This window comes from Saccopteryx leptura, chromosome 2 (assembly GCF_036850995.1).
Source record: "Saccopteryx leptura isolate mSacLep1 chromosome 2, mSacLep1_pri_phased_curated, whole genome shotgun sequence".
NCBI classification, from domain to species: Eukaryota; Metazoa; Chordata; class Mammalia; order Chiroptera; family Emballonuridae; genus Saccopteryx; species Saccopteryx leptura.
Window position 1 is genome coordinate 278,789,475 of NC_089504.1, and position 17,377 is coordinate 278,806,851.

The window sequence follows — 17,377 nt, forward strand, 5'->3', positions numbered from 1 at the left end:
AAACCTTTTCAACATATTCACTACACTTGATCTTCATATGTGGCAGGGATTATCATCATTCCCATCTTACAGGTATGACAACTGAGGCTCAAATTATTTTTAAAAATCCCTTACCTAAGGGAAAAAGAATCTCCTTAACCCAGGGGTCTCAAACTCAACTCAGCATGTGGGCCGCAGAGCAAGATCACAGCCGTTTGGCGGGCCGCACTAGGTCTACAAAAGGCAACTGTTACACAACACTTTTCTCACTGCAGTTGAAAACAAAAAAAAATCAGTACAACAAGCACAATCGTACATGCAGTTTACTCAGTGTCACAAAACGACCAGAAACTGTAGTTCGCATCACAACTGCTGTTAACTAAGCTAATATCTAGCTAGGATGCTAGAGAAATGAAAAATACAAGTAGGCCCCTAGGCTTACTTAATTTTATCCAAAATATTTTGAACTTCGTGGATTAGTCTGTGGGCCGCACAAAATTGTTCGGCGGGCCGCATGCGGCCCGCGGGCCACGAGTTTGAGACCCCTGCCTTAACCAATGTCATGCCGCTAGGAAGTAGCTGAGCCAGGAATTGAACCTGGGTGTCATGATTTCAGATCACACGGTCTTTCTGTGCATCATGCTTCCTTAGTTTAATACTGATGGAGCATGGTGGTCCTGGTAGCAGAGTAAAGGAATGGAGAAGAATTTGCTCAAGGTAACAAGTAAGTCATTTGTGGGACAAAAGCAAGAACTTTCTGGAAGCTGACAACCCTTTCAGTAGACCTCAGTTCTCTTGGCTGACATCAGCAGTCACGGTCTCCAGGGGAGATGCTTGGGAGGAAGGGCAGGCAGGTGGAAGGAGTTCACCTTTGCCAAGGCCGGGCAGGTATACAACATGCTCGACAGTGCTCTAGAACACAAGCTGGCAGGCCAGCTGTTCTCCAGAGGCAGGAACTGGCAAATGTGTCCCCCCACTGGTGCCGCCGGTCTCGGCTGTGCAGAATGTGAACTATGGGCAAAGCTGGAGTTTGGATCAGGGGAGAGAGGAAGAGATGGCCCAAGTGGTGCCCAGCGACCTGTCTCAGCCTTGGGATCGTCTCCCTTCAGGGCCATAAGCAGCGACTTAAAATCAACCCTCGGTGAGATCCCAGTCTTCACTGGCTTCTAATTTTGCAGATGTGATGAGCACTTGCTGCTTTTGCAGCTGGCCAGAAAAAAAGGTAAGAAACAGCAAACTGTCATATTCCAACGTCCTTTTACTGGCAGTGAGGAGCCAAGAGTACTGTGACCTTTTCTATAGCTTTGGTGCCTGTTGGGAAAACAGCTGTGTTAGGCTTGCTCACTTGCACTTTGCAAGATTAGGGCGTAAGCATGTGGCAGAGCCACGTGTGCAGCCTAAGTAAGGCTACAGGTACCTTCCCTTGGTGCGGGTTTGGCGGGTCGCTGGCCCGCCACCGTGAGGGGTGGTTTTCCTGTCTGCTCACCCGCAATGGGAGAAGAGGTTTTCTCCTGCCTGTTTGCTTGCCCACCCTTCCAAGAATCTAATAAACAGGAATGGCCCAATGCTTTCCGGCTCCGCAGTTCCTCTACCATCTGCCCGAATCTGATGCGAACCTGCCTGGCCTCAACCACCAGCATTACAGTGCCTTAGATCACTGTGCTCTTTTATTCTCTGTGTCTACCTTCTGTCTCCCCTTGGGGCAGCTACGTTTCTCCCCTTCTGTCTGGACCTCATGAAGATGGGAGCTGTGGATCCCCCATCATGGCTGGAGCTGTCCGAAGGCAGGGGCTGTGCTTCTCCCACTACATTGGAAGAACCTCCAGGTGCTTAGCATTCCCTGAGCCCCAGGGTTCCCACCAAGGACAGGGTCTGCTTTCCTGTCTCCCTGCAGTGGCTGCGCTGGCCAATTTGACCTTAGAAATCAGTGAAACACATAGGACTTTCTTGGAGAGTTTCTTGGGAGACTGAGCATATCAGTTGATTCTGAGCTGGCGCCCATGCCCAAATTTCCCATGTGGACTGAGATGTGGAGCCCACAGGATGCGCTTGTCCCTGTTCCCTCCCGGCCCTTCCCTCCTGTCCTCTGGCCCAGGAGCACTGCCGCCCACACCTGAGCAGACAGGTGCTAGGGCTCGCTCAGCCAAACAGCACAGGAAAGGAAACGACGCTAGTTCAATCTCACAATGCTGTATTCTCACATTGAATCGTTCCCTGCTTCCCCTTACAGTTTAATGACAGAAAAAAGAAAAAGGCTATTTCTGAAAAAGGAGTCTACTTCATTCTTTCAGATAACAAGAGTTACCTATATAACTTCTAGCGTCTCCCTTTATACTGTATCTCCTCAGAAACTCCGGGGGGGAATTCTGTGCTCAGATGGAATGTACATCTCCTCTTGGCTCGGGCATTTTATTGTTTTATTGCAAATTTAATCATCTTATTTTATTTAAGCCATAATAAGATTCTTCAGATCCTAAATTATACAGAGACACATTAAAATTCTATCATGCACATATTTTGTCTTTGTAATGTCCTGAGAGGACAAAATTATGTAGTGGCTCAGAAAATGGGTTTTGGAATTGCAGATGTGCATATAAATTCCAGCTCTCATTAGTTTTCTGGTGAGTTACTAGCTAGCTGTGTGGCCTGAGCTTTGGTTTCCTCAGCTATAAACTGGGACAGTACTTCTCTTCAGTCTGTCCTTATTGCATCTCAATTCTTCACCCTGGTCTATAAGGCCTTCCCCCAGCTGCCCCTGCCTCCCTCTCTGCTCTGTTGCCAAACTGGGGTCACAGTCCCAGAATGCCCACAGGCTTCTCCATGTTCCCTTCAAACCATCATCTCTTTTCCAGCTGGTCCTCATCACATCTCAGAGTAACCCACTGCCTTGGAGAGGCCTTCCTTCACCCTCTACTTCAGACCAAGCTAAATCCCAAACTTCAGTATGCCCAGAAATAAATCACCCAATGATCTCATTAAAATGCAGCATGTCTGAGTGGGACTCTACATTTGTTATTTCTAAGAAGCTCCAGGTGATTTGATGCTGCTGAGAAGAGCACCCTTGGGCGTGGCAAGGGACCCTTGCACACCTGTAATGACTTGTTTAATGTTATCTGCCTTTCCTGCTAGACTCAGCTCCCTACCCCAGCCCCTAGCACTGTGCCTAGACAAGAAGCACTCAAGAAATGTTTGATGATTAAACTGAGCAATATCTATAATGTCTCTAGCCTGGTTTCTTGGTCAGAGTAAAAGGGATTAAATAAAATATGTCAGCTATTATTATTAATAGTATGTTATATGCTGACTATAAGGCAAGAACCAGGACTTTTATTACTTTTCTACCCCAAATCATTCCCAGAATGGTCCTGGGATGTGTTTGTTGAATGGATGCCTAAAGGAACAAATGAATGAGAGACTCTGGTTCACGGCTCTTCATGAGTCCAACAGAAGTAGTAGAATGGCACCATTAATAAATCACCAGCCGTTCATAAAAACCCAATCTCCCTTCTACCAATTCCCATGTGTGGCTAGGAGCAGAGTTTAAACACAAACAACAGAGACCAAAGAGTTACTGAGAAATCCTCAGAGCAAACAAACAAGTGACGGCCTAGGAAGGAGGGTATTGTTTTAAAAACTATTTCCTTAGTCCTCAAAGAACTGGAACAAGGCGGGATTGTGCTCGCTGACTCCCCTGCAAGAATTCACATTCTAGGCCTGTCTAAATGCCAGTTTAAATGCTACTCAGAATACAATGACTAAACCCAACCAGCAGCAGCCACAGGCGGGGGCTGCAATGCTCCCCCTCCCACTAATTTCACAGCACATTCAGGCAATGGACGTTAGTTCTCTGCATTCAGCTTTTCTGATTACCCCGGTCTGGCTCTCCTGCCTTCATTTCATTCCTTCTGGCCCACTCTGTGTTCTCTCCTTCCGACCAGAGAGTGGGCCGAGATGTGTGCAGTTCTGAAGCTTCTGAACAACATAATGTCAAGGGATTGAGTGATTGGCCATTTCCAAGTGACCTATCCCCTTTGTAGAACCAATGCCCTTTATTCTCAGTCTCCTACAGATTATAGAGGACAACAGAAACCTGGAGAAGGCTCTTGAAGACTCTGTACCTCCAAGGAGGTGATTGTGGGGTCAGAGGAGTCACTGACATAAAAGGGGGTTGAAAACAACCCTGAAATCCAAAGGTGGGGTCTTAAGTACTTAAAAAATGAGGAAACTTGTGAGTGCTGTTTTGAAAATGTAGCAGTGAAGAAAATATAAGGAAATAATATTAAAATCAAACCACCAGGTATTTACTGAGTAAGATATGACACTCTCCATTTATGAACTTGTTATGAAGGTATGATAAATAGGAAGTAGTAACAATGTGGCATTTAAGTAATGCTTCAGGGCTACAATATCAGAGATATTACCAGGAAGTAAACATCTAAAAGGCAAACGAATAGTTCAGGTGTTCCACTTTACAGGCAATGCACTTCTGACAGCCCAGAGCCCGCTTTGGGAACTGAAATCCTATCTCAGTCACTCTAGCCACATTTGATGTCATTGGCAAGAATCAGAAAGTGCATGAACAAAGGCAGTGAGAACGGATGCCCCATTCGGCAGTACCCAAAGAGCAGGCTGGACGGCACAAAGGGGCAGGTGTGTTTGGAGCCCTGATGTCCAACACCCAGGTGCTTCAGGAGGACAGAGACTGTGGGAGGGTTGGAGTGGGCTACTGGCAAGGTGCTCCATGTGTAGGTATTGGAAACTTAAGGAAGGGCTAGAAATTCAGTCAGTCAGGATGGAAGGGCATAGGTCATTTGATACTGGGTTGTGTCTTGAGCAACGATTCAAGGCTGGAGGGCAGGAAGACGCCAGCTGGAGTGGGGAGGAAAGCTCATGTAGAATAGTGGGAGAGGAGCTGGAATGTGGAAAGCTCGGGCTGCTAGGCTGGAGGGTTGTTTTGTTTTGTTTTTTAAATTATGCAAGTAACACAATATGTTCTTGCAGTAAAAGACTCAAGTCATCCAGATGACGTTAACAAATCCCTCCACACCTTCTCACCCCAGTCCCCTCTACAGAGGCACATTGTGAACGGCTAAGGAGAGAGCCTCCTGTTAGGCTAAAGACTTCATGTATCGGGCAAGGGGGACTCACTGGAACTCTCTGAGCCAGCAATGTGTCCACATCGGGAACAGTCAGCAGAGGTGAGCAGATGACTCCTGAAGAATGGAATTATGCAAGGCACAAGCTGGGAGACAGTGAATGGGGTAGAGAAAAAAGAAAGTGAGCAAATAAGCTTGTAGGTGACACTGAGATTGACTGATGGAAACTGAGACCAAGGAAGATTGATCAAAGATAGGAAGGAGAGTAGGTGATAAAATATTGTAAAGGGAGGAACTGAAGGGGAGAAGAGAGGACAAGGTCCACCACAAAAATAACAAAGATGATGGGAACACAGTATTTTCAAACTCAGGGGTAGCTACACCCACCAAGATGGGAGGGAACTGGATGCAAGATCAGTTTAGAACTGAGCAGAATCTAGAGGGTGGGTTTAGGTTTCAAGCAGGAAAGACCTCCGACGTTAACAGAGGCCAACGGCAGTCATGGGAAAAGAATCTGACCAATGGTGAAATAACTGTTCTTGATATATAGTAAGCACTCGATAAATGTTGAATTGAATGTTTTCAAACCTAAGTTACAAGGACCGAAAATATGGGTATGGAAAATCACACTGATTTTCTACCCAACAGCCATTTCCTCCTTCTTTTTTACTTGTTTCTTTTTAATTAATTTTAGAAAGAGAGGAAGGGAAAGAGAGAGAGAGAGAGAGAGACAGGAACATTGATCTGTTCCTGTATGTGCCCTGACTAGAGATCAAATTGGCAACTTCTGCGCTTCGGGACGATGCTCTAATCAACTGAGCTATCGGCCAAGGCTTCTTCCCTCGTTTATAAGGCCCCAGTTTGTTTTTGTTTTTTTGGTGGTACCGTGTTCAGGGAAGGAGGGTCTTCCCCCATCTCTATGGGATGAACCATGACTTGGCTAAACCAGCATGGTAATATCATTCCCCTTTGTGGGTTTAGGAATGAGTGTATAGCCAAGTTGGCCAATTAAGCATAAGAGGGAGTCAGCTGGGGAAACTTCTGACAAAGATTTTTCTCTGTCAAAATACAGTACAAGCCTGTACTGTACTAAGAACTTGGCTATTTCAGAACACGATACTAGAAAATATGGCTGCCATCTCATAACCATGAGGTGATAAACCTCAGGATTAACAGCTGACAAACTAAAAATATGAACGTGGAAAGACAAAAAAGGCCTGAGTCCTTTGTAACTAAAGTCCTGCCCCAAACCTGAAGCCACCTACCTTCAGAATGCTTATTATGAGAGGTAATTAAATGTCATCGGAAGCCTCTGTTAACTGGGCATTCTGTACAGTTACCGAAGGCAGGCAAATGGTAATTGGTGAGATCATCTGTACTGGCTTTTACTAAGACCTGAAATGTTTAATTGGGCAGAAAAGTGCTTGCTGCATGTTAGACTTAGTGAACAAGAGGAAGGAATGGGGGCAGCAGCTGGACAGAAGGGGGGAAGCCTAAAACTGCTGGAGCATGCCAGAAAATAGCAACTCAATTCAGTTCAAGTCAGTGCAGTGCAACCCAATGCAACTTAATCCAATTTAGCAAACATTAATTGTGTGTCTTCTATGTACAAAGTCCTTTGGGGAATAAAAGAATTAACAACACGTGGCCCACTATGTTCCAGGATTCTTTCTCCTTTTCTCTAGCAATTACAAATCGAGGTCCTGTTGCTAGATGACATCTTGGTCATCTTCAAAGATTCTGCTTCTTTTATCTGCACTTCAAACACAGCTGTCTCCCAGGGTCTCACTCTCAGTAATGTCTTCTTAGTCTCCACAACCCCCCTGGAGTATCTTACCTCAACCAATGGTTTCAATCACCTCCTACTGAATAATGGCTCCCATACCCACTTCTCATGCTCTTCCTGCACAACTAAATCTTTATTTCTAGCTGTTTGCTCACCATCTCCACTTGGATCTTCCATAGGTAGATCCAAACACGAGACCCAGGATCTTGTCTAACAAACCTCCCCCTCTTCCTGCTCCTTCTAGTCACATTATCAGTGGGTGGCACCATCATCCAGCAGGTGCACCTAGCTAGACTTGAGAACCAGCCTCCTCTCTCTCCAAGTCTCCCCAGTCCTATCTCTTTTGACTCTTAAGTATCTAATTACTCTATCCCGTATTATTCGTGCTTCTTGCTGTGCTTTAGTTTAAGTCTCAATTAGATCATTATAACACTATTGTTTCCCTACAATATTTGCCTTTGAGCTCCTTCTGCAAAGTGTACGGTACAGTTCACTTTGTTGTGGCCATAGAAGCTGTAGACTTCCTTAGGACCTCAGAGCATTTGGGTCAAAAGGCTAGGTAGACGTGCTTTCGCCCAGCCCAGTGACTCTCAATAATTACAGTCTCTACTTTTCATTCTTGGTTCCAGCTTGGTTTGGGGCCCTGCTCCCAGTCTTGTCCCTGGTCAGGTTAGGAGTGAACATCAACTGATTACGGCAGAATGTCAGAGTGCAGGACTCTGAGCTACTGCATCTGTTCCTGGTGGTGGGACTGAGTATAAAACATCTGGCTGCCTGTGGCACGAAGGCATGAACTGTGATGGGGATAGGCAAGGGATGTCTAGAAAGGGGAAAGTAGCTGAGCTGGAGAAGCAGAGGGCCCACTGCGATTCAAGCGAGTGTCAGTGGAGGGCAGGGGCAGCGCAGCCAAGCCGTGGGCAGCAGGGTTCCTGGCTTCTAGTTCTCACCATGTCACCTAAAGCCTTGAGCCTTTGTTTCCCTCCTTCACATTACAGAGGTGAGGCAAAGCAAGAATGTGTCCACGCCCAGGCCCCCTCATCCTTAAACGGTTCTGGATCCTTCTTCTACCAGGGCCAAATAAATGGGCCAGTGGTGAAAGGTAGGGCCATACATCTGTTTCATCATTCATACGTCTAAACTGTGAAATACAAGCCACAGTTCCATTTGTAATGCAACTATATATTTCATTCTACCCGCAGATATGACTGTAGGCACCTTATGTCCATCTGCTTCAATGGAGACCCAAATTTCTTTCACTCTGAACTGAGGTAATACCATCTGTGCCCATCCCACTAGGCTTGGCCAAGAAGGCCTGGCCCACCACTGGGCATCAGACCACCTGGCCCACTACTGGGCAAGCACCAGGGTTGCCTGCACTGTTACTCTAACACCCCCCTTGAAAGAGGGTCTCACTTTCGAAAGACACAGACACTGTTTTTCTTAAGAATTTTACTTAGAAGGGTTAAAATGCTTTGTCTCTCTCCCTCTTCTGCTGTTTTTTCCATGTCTAGTTAAAGAGCAACAACTTGGGTTTCACCCATTCCCTTTATTACATATAAAATGATGGCCAGTGGCCCCGAGGCCTGCCTTGTGCTGCTGCCTAGATTTTCCGGGGGAGCAGTCTGGTTCCCTCCAGTGCGCTGGAGGCTCTGTGAAGGTACACGCCAGGTCTGGCACAGCTCTGACCCCCCGCGCACGGCCCGTGCACGGCCAGCGCAGACACATGCTCAGCAGACCCTACCTGGGTGAATGGACCGAAGGAGGGATGGCTATTTCCAAGGAGACGTCTCATGGCCTCCACCTCTGAGCATCTGAAAAGCTGAGGAACTCCTCCCGCAGGCCTAACACCTGCGAGTCAGCCACATCTGCCTGAGTGTTCTCCACAGAGGTGGGAGGCAGCCCTCAGAAAGGGGAGCCCAAGACCTTGCTGCAGTGGTCCCCAACCTTTTTTGGACCATGGACCGGTTTAATGTCAGAAAATACTTTCACGGACCGGCCTTTAGGGTGGGACGGATAAATGTATCACGTGACCGAGACAAGCATCAAGAGTGAGTCTTAGACTGATGTAACAGAGGGAATCTGGTCATTTTGAAAAAATAAAACATCATCAGACTTAAATATAAATAAAACGGAAATAATGTAAATTATTTATTTTTTCTCTGCGGACCAGTACCAAATGGCCCACAGACCGTTACTGGTCCATGGCCCGGGGGTTGGGGACCACTGCCTTGCTGGTCTCATTTGATGACCTTACAGCCTTGAGGAGAGAAACAGGCTCTCATTTTTACACACAGCAACAGGAAAGAGTAGTCAGTGGCTGGAGGGGAATTACCTTTCAAAAAGCAGCATGTTGCTGAGATACAGTGGGGTCTGGTTTCAATCAGCAGCAAGCACTGATGTTAACTGGCTTCCATAAATTTGTACTCAGAAGTCGGAAGTCACGATGACAGCTCCCAGCAGCCAGACATATCACCAATTACCACCCAGGGCGTTTACCTTCACTGATTGTTTCTGAGACCTAGGAACTCTTAGATGCCTCTACTTTAAGGAAAGGAAACAAGGATAATACACCTTGGAAGGGATCTACTTCCTTCGGGGAAAATGGCCTGGAGGGAGAGAAACACAAAGTCCCTGGACTTGACAAGACATTTCTTGTGGCGTGGCATGTAGAGATGTGGATAAAGGTGAACTGTAAACCATAAAGCTTTATATAGAAAGGCTGTATCATCTGCTGATACAAAGTAAATAAATGATGCGATTCTGAGCCAACCGGAATTCTGTGCATTAACTACCAGCTGCTTCACTTTTCCCCTCTGTTAACCTGGATAATGGACCACTAAAACTAGACCAAAAAAGTAATTTCTGATGCTATCAATAATGAGCATCTTATTACTTTAAATTAAAAAACCAATTAAGTAACCTAGCCCAATCAATTAATTACTCCTGGGAAGAAGGGTAGAAAAGTGATGTGGATATATAAATGCCTTTTAGGAGTTTGACACTTGGTTGCAATTGGTTTCATTCATTAATAGAAAGATTTTGTAAATCAACCAAGAGGAGAATGCTGTGTCATCTTAGGTTTCCTTAAACTTAAAAACATAATTTTGGTTTTGAGGTGTCATAATATTCTCTTTAGTCAGCTGAAAAGACACTGAGTATTTGCAAACCTGGGCTGGAATGATGAGTTTACAAATCTAGAATCTCTTCTTTCCTCTTCTTCAGTTCCCAAAGCACCGCTGATTCTGGGAGTCACTGTTCTAGATTCCTCCAAATGAGGGTGAATCCCAAGGAAGACACATACTCCAACCCTCAAGCTGGTGGCACCTACTTAGAAGCAGAAGGTATTAGGCTTCCCAATGGATCCTTCTAATTTCAGGGCAGCACAAGATTCCCTGGAGGTAGATGCTGCCCCAGAGATCATTGGGTAGTTGTAAAAACTAATCCAAGTAGTTGGTTATTTCTTGAAAAATGCCCAGCCCTAGAACCCAGCCCGACAGTATTCTAGCCCTCTTGCCACACTCATTCTTTAATTCTGTAAGTATTTCTATCTACTACTTGTGAGGTCTTCCTGTTACTGGAAAGAGAAGCTGGCCCTTAGCGGGTTCTGCCTGGGGCCAGCTGGTAGTGTGTGGGTTCTTGACATCACGCAGGGAAAATTTCACAACATGAGTTCAGGTGATTTTGAGAATTTATTAAAGTTGGGGACAGTGAAACAAAGAAGGGCTTAGGATATAAGAAGCAACAGGAGAGAGCCCAGGTGGGGCTGCTTTGGCTCTCTAGAAATGTCATAGGAAAAAAACAAGCCAAGACAGGGCTGCTTTAGCTCACTGGGAAGTCAGAAAAAAGGGGGCCTTGGGGACAGGGTACCTCAGGGTACCTGGGATGAGCTGCCAGTGCCCATTGCTCCCCTGGTTGCAAGTCTTGCAGGGACCCTTAGAGTTTGAGAGATGTACCCTTGTGGGGGAAGAAAAGGGGGGAGGAAAGGCGCAGTGTGCTTCCAAGAGGGAAAGTGCATTCTGGGTCCTCTGTTTTGAGGGTTTTTAAAGGCTGGGGGTTTAGCAGATGTTTTAAGGGAGATTTCAATAAAATATTCATCACCTTTTCCAGGTGTGCCCTTTCAGGGTCTTGGTCTCCACTGATTGGTCAGTGCCAGGGCAGGAGGTCATTAGTCATTGCAGCTGGTCCTGGCATCACTTGGTTTTGCTGCTTTTCTGGGCCTGGAGCTGAAATGCAACTGAGGCCTAGATGTTACCTCTAGGGAGGTGACCCTCTATATCTGGCTGTAAATTGCTTTGCCAGTTTGTTCGGCTCTATGTCTCAGTTTCCCCGTTCCACTTATCAAGAGATTTTCCTAGCATCTTACTATCTTGTCTCATTCCCCCCCACCCCCCCCACCCCCAGGCATGCTGTCTTTCTGATCACAGTAATGTTCCACCTAGAGAATTAAAAGGTACAATGAAATGGGGTTGGACCCATTGGTTCTAGACTTCATTCTGCGATGCAATGGGCCAATTTGGGGGCTGGAAAGATCTGGTGCCCAGGAATACAGATAAATGCCCAAAGACAAAGAGGGAGACAAGTATGAATGGACAGCAGTGACAGTGAAGTCAGAGCAGAGCCAAGGAGTAGAAGAGAGACAACCCAGGAGACCATCTGCAGCCTCTGGGAGTGACTGTGTAACAGCGTCACTTTATCACAAGGCCTTGGGGCAGCTGATTCATTCCAACCTCAGCACCAGATGGGTAGAAGCCAGGGACTTTGGGCTCTGTTTATCCACTATAGACAGTCCCCAACTTGACTTACAATCGACTTAAGATTTTTTTACTTTATGATGGTGTGAAAGCAGTGTCCATTCAGTAGAAACCAGCCAGGCAAAGCTATGATGTTCAGTAGGTGAGATGAATTAAATGCATTTTCAACTCACATTGAGTTTATTGGGTCATAACTTCATCATAAGTCAAGAAGCATCTGTGTTTGTGTTAATAGCAGATTCGTATTATTAGCCTTAAACTTTCAGAATCAAAAGCAAATCAGGTTCCTCAAAAAATCAAACACAGAATTGCCACATAATCCAACAATCTCACTTCTGGGTATTTATTTAAAAGAATTGAAAGCGGGGACTAAACAGGTATTTGCACAGCCATGTGCACAGCAGCACTATTCACAGTCGCCAAGGGTGGGAGCCACCTGAGTCTCCATCAATGGATGAATGGACAGACAGTACGTGGTTAATTCATCCACTGGAATATTATTTAGCTTTAAAAAGAAAGTAAACTCTGACACGTGGTACAACACAGATGAACCGTGAAGACCGTATGCTAAGGGAAATAAACCAGCCATGAAAGGACAAATATTGTATGATTCTACTTACATGAGGGACCTAGAGTAGGTAAGTTCATAGAGACAAGAGTAGAACAGGGGTCAGCCCTGGCCGGTTGGCTCAGTGGTAGAGCGTTGGCCTGGTGTGTGGATATCCTGGGTTTGATTCCTGGTCAGGGCACAAGAAGAAGCAACCATCTGCCTCTCGCCCCCCCCCCCCTCCACCATGTCTTCCCTTCCTGCAGCCATGGCTTGATTGGTTCACATGAGTTGGCCTCGGGTGCTGAGGATGGCTCCAAGGCCTCTGCCTCAGGTGTTAAAAAATGGCTCCGGTTGCAACAGAGCAATGACCTAACATGGGCAGAGCATAGCCCCCTAGTGAGCTTGCTGGGTCAGTGGGAGTCTCACTCTGCCTCCTCTCCTCTCACTAAAACTAAAAAAAAAAAAGTTAAATAGAGGTTGCCAGGGGCTCAGGGGAGGTTGAAGTGGGAACTTATTGTTTAATGGACATAGAATTTCAGTTTGGGAAGGTGAAAAAGTTCTGGAGATGGATGGTAGTGATTGTTGCACAACAATGTGATTGTACTGAATGCCACACACTGTGCCCTTAAAAATGGTTAAAATGGTAAATGTTGGGTTGTATATACTTTAGCACAATTTCTTAAACACAAATCAAGTATAAGCTATTCTCATGGTGAAATAAAATCATGACCCAATTGTACTAAAGGGGTTAAGAGGACAGATGATTTAAAATCAGGAAGGTCCTGCAAAATCCTGAAAAAGTACAGTGCAGTTAACTGATCTCCAAGCAGACTGGGCACACTGAATGCCGGGTTCCAGCCCCAGGTCATTAAACCAGCAATGTAGCACTTGGCAAAGGGGTCAGTTCTCCATGGCTTCAGTTTACTGATATGCACAATAAGAAGTTCCAGTCAGGGCCCTGGCTGGTTGGCTCAGTGGTAGAGCATCGGCCTGGCGTGCAGAAGTCCCAGGTACGATTCCCGGCCAGGGCACACAGGAGAAGCGCCCATCTGCTTCTCCACCCCTCCCCCTCTCCTTCCTCTCTGTCTCTCTCTTCCTCTCCCGCAGTGAGGCTCCACTGGAGCAAAGATGGCCCGGGCGCTGGGGATGGCTCCTTGGCCTCTGCCCTAGGTGCTGGAGTGGCTCTGGTAGCAACAGAGCGACGCCCCGGAGGGGCAGAGCATCGCCACCTGGTGGGCGTGCTGGGTGGATCCCGGTCAGGCGCATGAGGGAGTCTGTCTGACTGTCTCTCCCCGTTTCCAGCTTCAGAAAAATACAAAAAAAAAAAAAAAAAAAAAAGGTCCAGTCAGATCACCAAAGCCCTGTTCATCTAGGCCAGGGGCTCTCAAATGCGGCCCTGGAGTGGCAGCATCACCTGGGAGTATACTAACATGCACATCACCAAGCCGCACCAAGACTCACTGGGCCAGACACTGTGCAAGAGCCAGCCACCTGGGTTCGATGGGTTTGAGAACCATGGAGATAGGACGTTTTATGTTCTTATAACTGATAATATCTGGGTATACCACACTTTCAAGAAAATAAAAAGCACAAACATCTAAACACATAAAACAAATGCATTAGAAAATGACCAGGAATGAATAGGATAATTACTTTAATTTTTTTAATTTATTGACTTTAATGAGAGAAGAAGGGAGGGAGAGAGAGGGAGGGAGGGAGGGAGGGAGGGAGAGAGAGAGAGATAAGAACATCGATCTGTTCCCATATGTGCCCTGCCTGGGGATTGAACTGGCAACCTCTGCACTTCTGGACAACGCTCTTACCAACCAGGTCAAAGGATAATTACTTTTTAAAAACACAATGTGTAAACATCAAGTGCTGTCCTTAAAATTATAAGCGCCTACCACCTGTGTTCTAAGGATGCAGTTCTTGCTCAAAACATTTTTAAAATTCAATTTGGAACTGACTTCTGAGTCCATTTAGAAGGCAAATGAAATCAGCTTAATTTGTTTGGAACTAAAGTATCTCCATTCAGCTTGGTCATATACTTATTATTGTCAGATTAGGGTGCTCCCAAAAATCAAATTCTCCTTTAAAGGAAGACTGCCCATCACTGAGGATATTGAAAACATGCCACAGGCTTACACAAGTTAAATTCCAAACTGGAGCTCAGGCATGCTTTGGAGAAGGACAGAATTCCGTGTCTGGCATCCCAGGGTGCCTGCCCGGCAGGAGGCACACTCACTCGTGCGGCCCAGGACTTGAGAGCAGGAGATGGAGCAAGCGACCATCCAGGGGGCACGTGTTCTTCAAAGGGCTGGAGCTGTCATTTCCATTTCACAGGTGAAGCAGTGGAGGTCAGAGGGGCTCAAGGGCTTGTCTAAGGTGGAACCAGAAACTATGCACTCTAGAATAGGCTCACTACCTTGGAACCCGGGAGTGGACAAGAATGGAAGGCCCAATCCACCACGCCGTGATGTCAGATCAGAAGAGGCTCCCGCCCAGCCGCTTTCTTCATCCAACAAAAGGCTCTTTTGAATTAACTGAATATTTTGGCATCAGTCCTGGTTGATTCTTTTCTCCTTTGGTGGGTTGAAAAATACTTCTAGCATCCCACAGAGTCCAGTAAGAGCAAAGAGAGTGGCAGATTCTTCCTCCATCTAGCCACGCAGACCTTCTGATCTTTGGGAAGAAGGCACCCCATGGGCTGCTGGTCCCCAGAACTCAGGCCTGGCCTCTTGGCTGGAGACCTCCCCCCTTGTTCCACCCTGTGTTATTCTAGAGCAGTGGTCCCCAACCTCTGGGCCGCGGACCAGTACCGGTCCGTGGGCCATTTGGTACCGGTCTGCAGAGTAAGAATAAATAACTTACATTATTTCTGTTTTATTTACATTTGAGTCTGAATGATGTTTTATTTTTAAAAAATGATCAGATTCCCTCTGTTACATCCGTCTATGACTCACTCTTGACGCTTGTCTCGGTCACGTGATACATTTATCCATCCCATCCTAAAGGCCGGTCTATGAAAATATTTTCTGACATTAAACTGGTCCGTGGCCCAAAAAAGGTTGGGGACCACTGTTCTAGAGTGTTCCCTTTAGGGGAGAGGCAAAGGGAAATACTAAGAGTGGAATATTATTTTGAATATATACATCAAGCTTTTCCCTAATGACACCCTCAACTCCTCTAAAGGCCTTTAAAGTCATCTTCGCTTGTGGCTCTCCCCAACACCTGATGGTCTAAATCTCTGCACTTTAGGTTTACATGTATATTTAGCATTGTCCTCTATCTTGTGTGTATTCTTTCTCTAATAGGACAACATGCCCAATGGCTGATGTGTGAAATTCTCTATATTTACCATAACTTCCAGCATACTGTGGGCATGCAGTAGACAGTCAGACAGCATGTGGTGATGGCACTGATGCTCAGTTGCATGACTGTGTCTCCCTGCCGGTGCTGGGCACTTGCCTAAGTGCTCTGTTGATGCGTATCGTCTCCGTGAATCCTCATCACAGTACAATGTGTAAGGTGCTATTACCTCCACTTTTCAGATCAGGAGATTGTGGCTCAAAAAGGCTAAGTAACCTATTCCAGGCCAAGGAGAAGAGCTTGGTGCAAATCTGTGTCTCCTGTTCTCCAAAAGCAAAGCTCTTAACCCTTAGCCACTGCTCCCTCCTCAAGAGCCAGACTAAGAGCACACCACTCACCTGTCACTATTTGTGTGCTCTCCGTGCCCCCAGCCAGGCTCTCTGGCTTCCTTCTTAACCCCCACTCTCTCCCAGCCTCCAGGATGCAGGGGTGAGGCAGGAAGAAGGGACCTGAAAACCAGGGGATGACCTTCGGAACCAGCACCGAGAGGACTGATGCAGGAAGAACTGGGGAGGTGGGAGGGATGCTGCCTGCCAGAGAGGGGCAGACCCTTGCTGGGCACAGACCTCTTCTTCCTCAGGCTTGGCTGCCTTTCCATTCGGGGCCACACTGTACACAAACATTACCCAGCAGACCGAGAGCCCCAAGCACAGTGCTGCCTGAAGCCCGACGCCTTCCATCACCCGTGACAGGGTGAGAAAGCCGCGTCATAGCCACGTGTCCAAGGAGAATAACCATCACTCCAGCACAGAGCAGGATACGGTTCTTTGACCTCGTAAAGCAGAACTTAATACTTCTGAGTGAGAAGCATGTAGGAGACTGAGTGCTGAGGTATTGTTGCCCATATCTCATTGCCCTTCTGGGGTCCTGTCCCAAAGAGGACACGGCAGAACAACACCGAAGTGGGCGCTGGGACACCCAGCTTAGGGTCCCAGCCCTTCAGTCATTCTCTGGTCCTCAGGCACCTCACCCCTACAACAAGGGGGTTGCTGCATGGGCTGAAAAAGGGCTCCCAGCTGCCCAGATCCACCATTCTGTGACCAGGCTGCAGAAGCCGCCTTGCCAGTCACAGGCTGCTGGCCCCAGCCGGGCTGCAGACAGTGGAGAGCTGATGTGGGAGATAGGCCCCTGTCCTGGCCCACTCCACGGGAATTTGACCCTGCTCCCCCTCAACCACAAGCCAGCTCTGACAGTCTTCTAAGGAAAATGCTGACCTCTGGCCTAGTTGATTCCCAATTAAACAAAGGATTGCAAGCTGGTGAGCTGGGACCGTCCTCGCGAAGGCTGGGTCATCTTCCACCTGCCAGCTGACTCCCACACACACTCCACGCCCCAGCTGCACAGGCCACAGCAGGGGCCCAGAGCTCCCTGGAGGGGCCACCATCCACCATGACTTCAGTGAGGTATAAGTAATGGGGTAGAGGCTAGCAGCAGAGTTTATGGGTCACTGCACCAGTGCATTCCCCGCCCTGCACAGCTGTCACTCAGTCAGGCTTTTGGGGCATGAAGTACCCTGGACTTAACTGCTTCACCTCATTCTAGTCAAGTTCAGTCTCCATTTCAACCAGGCAGACATACTCCCCAATGGCCCACCTTGGCCCATGGGACCCCTTAGTATCACAAACCAGGTCCGCAAAGCAAGTCACCCAATGTTTTTCTCTACTGTATACAAATCTGCTTTTTCTTTCCAACTGCTACTCAAGATCTGCTTTCCAGAAAGCCCTCCCCAGTCCAGCATCAATGCACCCTACCTCATGAGCCCTTATGTCTACGATATCCAACAGCTTTATGTGGGTTTCCCAAACTTGACTGATATACAGATATATTCCAAAGGAAAAATATACCC

The 17,377-nt window shown here is 47.0% G+C and overlaps 1 protein-coding gene across 20 annotated transcripts in view; it reads right to left on the reverse strand.

Annotated features, from left to right (window-relative positions):
* NFASC (neurofascin) overlaps window positions 1-17,377 on the reverse strand; it is a 196,572-nt gene that overhangs the window by 124,355 nt on the left and 54,840 nt on the right. The gene's annotated exons all lie outside the window — the stretch shown is intronic.